Genomic DNA, 6,859 nt, shown 5'->3' with positions numbered 1-6,859 from the left:
TACAATTTCCTCATTAATGTGGAAACTAGTAACAACTTTTGGAAGGAAACCAGGGTGAGCCACTTGAGTTTCACAGAATCCAGGGGTACAAATGGAGGACCCTGGAGGACATAAAGAACTACTGACAAATCCCATGGAGCCACTGGAGGAACAAAGGGAGGTTGAATCCGGAGGACACCCTGGCTGAATGTATGGACATCTGGTAGTGGAGCAAGTCTACACTGGAACCAAATGGATAGAGCAGAGACATGCACTTTCAGTGAGGCCAGATGGAGTCCAAGGTCTGATCCAGCTTGAAGAAATGCCAGGACTCTGGAAATCCTAAACACTTGATGTTGTACCAGAAGCAACGATACTCATTGGAAATATGTATGCCACACTCTGTGGTAGATCCGAGCAGAGTCTGGCTTACGTGCTCTGAGCATAGTGTTAACTACAGAGCAAGAGAATCCTTTGTACCTCAGGAGGGATGTCTCTAGAGCCACGCTGTCAAAGACAGACGACCCAAATCCGGGTAAAGGCAAGGACCCTGAGACAACAGGTCCGGACGTTGAGGCAGCAGGAACTACTCCAAAGATCTGAGTACCAGTGACGTCTGGGCCAAGCTGGCGCCACCAGCAGGACAGTAACTCAGTTTTGTTTGAACTTCCGAAGAACTCGAGGAAGAAGGGAGACAGGAGGAAACAGGTAGGCAAACTGGAAGGTCCACTTCACTGACAATGCGTCTAGGAAGGTTGCTTCAACATCACGTTCTGGACCTGTACACCGGTAGTTTGTGATTGTGTTGGGAGGCCATGAGGTCCACCTCTGGGAGGCCCCATCTGCTCACTAGGAGTTGAAACACCTCGTGGTGAGAGACCATTCCCCAGGATGCACGTCGTGATGGCTGAGGAAGTCTGCTTCCCAATTGAAAACTCCCGGAATGAACATCGCAGAAATGGCCAGGAGGTGACCCTCGGCTCATGTCAGAATGTGTGACACTTTAGTCATTGCTTTTTGAATGCCTCCTTGATGATTGATGTAAGCAAATGTTGTGGAATTGTCGGACAGAACCTGTACAGGTTTTCCGTGAAGTATGTGCTGGGCCAGTTTCAGGGCCCTGTAGACAGCTCGAAGTTCCAATATGTTGATTGGCAGGGTTATTCAGCCGATGTCCAACGGCCCTGAAAGGAGTGCAAACCGGTCACTGCGCCCCAGGCCCGGAGACTGGCATCCGTTGTTACGATTACCCAGTCCGGCATCCAAAAGGGCGACCCTTGGTTAGATGAGATGTCTGTAGCCACAAAGATAGAAACAGACGCAGCTCTGGAGCGAGCATCATCGTCTGAGCTTTGATCTGATGGGGTGACCCGTTCCACCTGGAGAGGATCAGCCTTTGCAAAGGCCTGGAATGGAACTGACCATAATCCACCATTATACATGTGCTGTTATTATGCAGTACATTAATTTGTAATTAAATGACCAAGAGTGAGTGCTACTATTATTAGGTAGCAATAATTATTTTGGGTGAGCGTTTGGGCGTGGGGCCTCCAGAGTTGCACTTAATTCACATAGATACTTTTTCACCACCTTTCTATTTGTTTGCTCATTATTTATGTCATTTTAATTCTCTCTCATTATATTAACACTTATTGATTATCTTTACACATCTATACTTTACACTTCACCATCACCTTTATTCCCTTTTCATGTGATGCCCTGGGGATGGTCCTTGGCTGGTTTATTTTGGGGTGACTTGCGCCTCGGACGTGAATCCCTTAATGTTAGGGACGCCGGTATAGAGGAGCCTTGACGTTGGCCCGGCGCTTAATCATATATTTGCAAATGTATGCTACTAATACCTCTGAATTTCTATTATCATGTAGGATTTAAGTATTTTTGTCGATATTGCTGCAGTGTGCTGGAGGGAATATTCCTTTTTTCTGTAATCCAGCAGGGCTCCCAGATTAATCATTCTGTGAGGGATTCAGGGAGGACTTTTTCCAGTTGATTAACCATCCGTTCTTGTTCAGGAAAGCAATGGTTAGCTGCAGGTGGCGGTGAAGCACCTCTGGGGAACCTGCTAAGAGCAGGAGGTCGTCCAGATATGGTAGCAGTCGGACAACCCTGATCATGCAAGTGGGCCGCCACGATAGCCATAATTTTGGTAAACACCTGTTGGGCTGTCTATAGTCCAAAGGGCAGAGCCTGAAATTGAAAGTGTTGCTGTTGTATAGCAAATTGGAGATATCGCTGATGAGAGGGCGCTATGAGATACCATAAAGTCCCCAGGCTCCATAGCTAGGATGATTGAGCGCAGGGTTTCCATCCTGAACCTGGGTACCCTGGGGAATTTGTTCAGGGATTTGAGGTGGAGGATAGACAGATGAGACCTATTCGGCTTCTAAACCAGAAAGAGTAGAATAATAACCAGTTCCTCGCTGAGATAGCAGGACTGGCGCAATTACCCCTGCTTGCAGCAAGGACTGTATGGCTTTCTGGAAATGTAGGGCCTTGTTCAGGTCTGAAGGAGGGCCTCTGTATAAAAACTGGTGGGGAGGCAGTCAAAGAATTATGAGGGCGTACCCGTGAGATACTTCCCTTACCCAAGCATCCATGGTGGTTTGACACCAGCAATGGACGGACTGAAGAAGTCGGCCTCTCACTCTGGGATCTCCCAGAGGGAGGCCCGTCCCATCAGGCTGAGGGTTTATCCTCGGGTTTTGAAGCAGGGAGTCTGGTGTTCCAGGTCTGCTTGGTCCTAGGTTTGGCAGCCCTAGTGGAGGCCAACTGCCTAGGAAAGGACTGACCTTTAGGCTTTCCCTGAGGACAAAAAGGACTTAAAGGACGTAGTCCGGGGCTTTGTAGTAGTAGTTGCTGAAGGCAGAAATGCAGCTTTTGATGCTGCCAACATGGTTACAAGCTTGTCAAGGTCTGGGCCAAAGAAGATCTCCTCATTGTAGGGTAACCCATCTAGGCATTTCTTGGAATCCGCATTCGCTTTCCATGAAAATAGCCACAGGGTGCGGCGGGCACACAGCCGAGACTCTGGAGGTTAGGAGACTGGCATCCAATGTCGCTTCTGCCATATACAAAAGACATCTGATCCCTAGAAGCATCTGAGGGAAGTGTGTCTTCAAGTGCGTCAGCACAGCTCTCTATAGCTTTAGCCACCCATGCAATAGTCATGGTCGGACAGGCAACTGCCCCTGAAAGAGAGTATATAGATTTCAGGCAAGATCCACCTTTCTATCCGTAGGGTCCTTCAAAGAGGTTACTGTAGGGATAGGCGCCGTAGCTCTTTTAATTAAACGCGTAACATATGAATTCACCACAGGGGGGGGGGGGGTTCCCATTTGGAACAATGAGCCACAGGAAATGGGTGAAAGAAGGTCAGACGTTTCTGTGGCTGAAACCTCTTACCAGGCGTCTGCCAGTCGGCAGCCATGTGTTCAGCTAGTTGATCCAATAGAGGGAATTCTGCTGAAGCCACAATCTGTTGTTTAAACAGAGGGTGCTTGGATTTAGAGGCTGGCTCATCATCTTCTATTAATAAGATACATCTGACAGCTCGCACCAAGGCAGGAATATAAATTTTTGACCAACTTATCCTCCTCCAGAGGGGAGTCTGTGTTAGAGAGATCATCTTCTGTCTCCTCAGATGATACTTCAGAATCTGAGGCTTCTCACCTTGCAACATAGTTTCAAAGGCAGTAGATGTAGCAACCAGACTCTATACTGAGATAGAGAGTACGTCTATGGAGGGGGTACAGGAGGTACCTGCATCACCTGAATCTGTTGTGGGAACCCCAGATGGGGAAATATTTCTTGCTGCAGTAACCCCATAGGGGGAATCACAGCCGGAACCGCTAGGCAGTCCGCAATAGTAGTCAGCACCCGAGAAAAAGAAGCCCAGGGAGGCTCTTGTTCAGGCGCTGGGGTGTCTGATGGGCCTGGTGGAGTATAACACTTAATACATAACCCATCTTTAATCAAATCCTCCTCATTTAAACCTGCAGCACATAATTTGCATGATAGCAGTATGGGTGCAGATGCTTGCTTGCTACTCTTGCCTTTGCTAGACATAGCTGTAGAGTAGTATAGCACACAATATGGCACTGGGTATAATGCAACCACTGTGTATGTAGGATACTAGTAGGAATGTAATATACTGGTCCTGTCTTATTCTTGGGCAAGCTGCAGGAGCACACAGCACAAATATGGCACAGTGCAGTAACCAACTGTATGTGTCAAGCCTCACAAATACTTAGTTTTATAGATGTGAGGCACAGGAAAAACCCTGAATACACCTGTATGCTAGGGTCAAGTCAGAAAAAAAGGGAAAGATATATGCTGACAATATAGAGAGATAAACAGACAGGCAGCGCTAGCATAAGTCACATACAATGCAGAAATAACATAACTGCAGAATGGCACTACAATCAACTACACAGACTCAGTGTCTTGTAGGCTATAGCTATATTGCTTTATTCTGCTTTAGTGATCCCAAGCGCAGACATACTTATATTTCCATTGTGCCTTTTGTGAGAGGATTTGTGGCAGTCTCCTCTGTATGTCAGCTGCTGTGGATTCACTTTAGCTCCCTGATTAAGCGCATCACTGCATTTGGTTTATAGCACTACATACACTGACTCCAGGGAGAGGTATGTAGGTGGAACGGGCCCTGCGATTCTCTGATAGCAGCGGCTGTGCCTGGAGAAAATGGCCGCCAGAGACCGCTGAGGGGGTGTGGTCAGAGTAGGAAAGCAGCTCAGGGAAGAGACCTCACAGGAATGGCACCCTGAGCTTAGGGGCTGCTTTAATGGGGAAAGCAGACCTCCCCATGCTTCCCACTTCATATGTACCCTGGTGGTCTAGTGGATCATAATGGACGGAGCCTGTGTTCACACTCAGCACCTCCAGTCTGGCCAGAGACCGAAGGTATGACTGCCAATGCGCAGGTCACAGCTAGCGATGACCGGATTTACCTGTCCCCTTGCGTCCGGGTTGCAGTCTGGGTCCGTCCTGCGAGGACCCCAGGATGCCTGCCGAAATCCCCAGCCGAAACTGGCGTTGGGGCACCCGGAGGGGTGATGGAGCGGCAGCACAGACGTCCTGTGGACAGTCTGCTGCTGCGCACTCAAGCTATTAAACTATACATAAATTAAATAAATGTAAAAAGCGGTTTGGGCTGCCTAAGCAGCCCACCTGCATAATGGTGACCCGACTCCAGCCAGGCACAGCTGAAACTGAGGTGCCTCTGGCTCAAGGTATAGGGGGTTGGACCAGTGCATCCTGTGAGCTAAAAGCTTTAACTGTGTGATGCCCGGTCCTCAACTCACCACCAACACCCCAAGGTCTCTCTGTGAAGCCCTATGGACCCTGAAGAAAATAATATGCTCACCAAGCACAATGCAGCTAATTACTATGGGCCTGACAAAGAGCTCTGATCACTATTCATTCATTCACAATGCTGCTTCCTCCTGCAAGCAGGGCAGACTTTGCTTACTTACTACTGTTAACGCAAATAAAGTGAATCAAAGCATCCAGATACGACATGCCTATTATTAAGCCAACTGTCAACAGCTCCATGGAAACACTAGGACGAAGATGCTGTCTAATTTACACCACCACCTCAGTTGAACTGCCAGCTTGTGATGCTGCTCATTAAAACCAAACACCCCCACATCATAAAAAATAATGGCTCACAATTGAACTGTCTAAAGGAATTTAGAAAGTACTGCAGCATATGTACCATGAGGCTTAGTCTGTCATGTATGGTGTGTGAGGAATAGCAGGAGTCTGTTCTGTAGCTTCCAAAAGTCATTGCCTGGACCCATATATTATGTGCAATATGACCCATGTGCAATGACATGTATAGAACTTTGCAATTGTACCATGAAGTCTACCTGAAATACTGGGGTGTGTCTGCCAATTATAAGGGCGTTTGTCACTGCAAGGTGTACCAAGTGACAGAGCAAGTGCATCAGGGTCTGCACAAAGCACAAAACAGCTGTACAAAAAGTGTCAAATACTATAGAGTTGGTCTCTAGCTGTACAATTAGTTCTGTTCAATGTCACATTATTGCACAAACGTGAACTGCTACTTGCCCAGTAATAATATATATATATATATATATAAAAAAAAAAAGAAGGACATAGGACACTAATCAAAGGCGATGTAAGATCACCTATAACTGTTGTCTTAATAAATGTGTTAATTAAAATGTAACTAGCAAAAAAAAAAACAAGGTAAAAGACTGGTGGTAAATGCGCTATCAGTATTATAAATTAAAAATACTATTTGTTGCACAAGATATGGCAATAAAATGTATTTATTGAAGACACACATATACAAGGAGTTTGGACGGTCCCTCCACAGTGACTGTGGACAAGATGTACTAAGCCATGGAGAAAGAAAGTGGAGGGATAAAAGTAACAACCAATGAGATCCCATCATTTTTTCAAACAGCCTATAAACTGGCAGTTATACACGGAGGGGTTGGTACGTTATCTCTCTCTATGGTTTAGTAAGTCTACCCATGTGCCAAGTGTGTGACAGACCAAAATTCAAATAGCGGAGCCCCAAATCCTGGCTGGTGAAATCTCCTCAGCTCCTAATTTATCAATTGCTCCAAAGAAGGCAGCACAGGGTGGCCCATATGTGTGGCAGCATATATTATTTTTAGAAAAGTAAAGTAGTAAGGAAATAATATATTAATCCAGTGTCTACACATATGCTATGGGAGTGGGGGGGGGGGGGGGGGAAACATTTTAGAGTATGTCATGGGGGCCATCTTTAAGTCAGACATGATGGATGCAACACTAATTATTTAATTTGGAAGGTAGTTGTATAACAGATCAAACAGATGAAGAATTT

Source organism: Taudactylus pleione, unplaced genomic scaffold (genome assembly GCF_031769625.1).
Source record: "Taudactylus pleione unplaced genomic scaffold, aTauple2 ptg000391l, whole genome shotgun sequence".
Lineage (NCBI taxonomy): Eukaryota > Metazoa > Chordata > Amphibia > Anura > Myobatrachidae > Taudactylus > Taudactylus pleione.
This window is presented reverse-complemented; position numbering follows the sequence as displayed.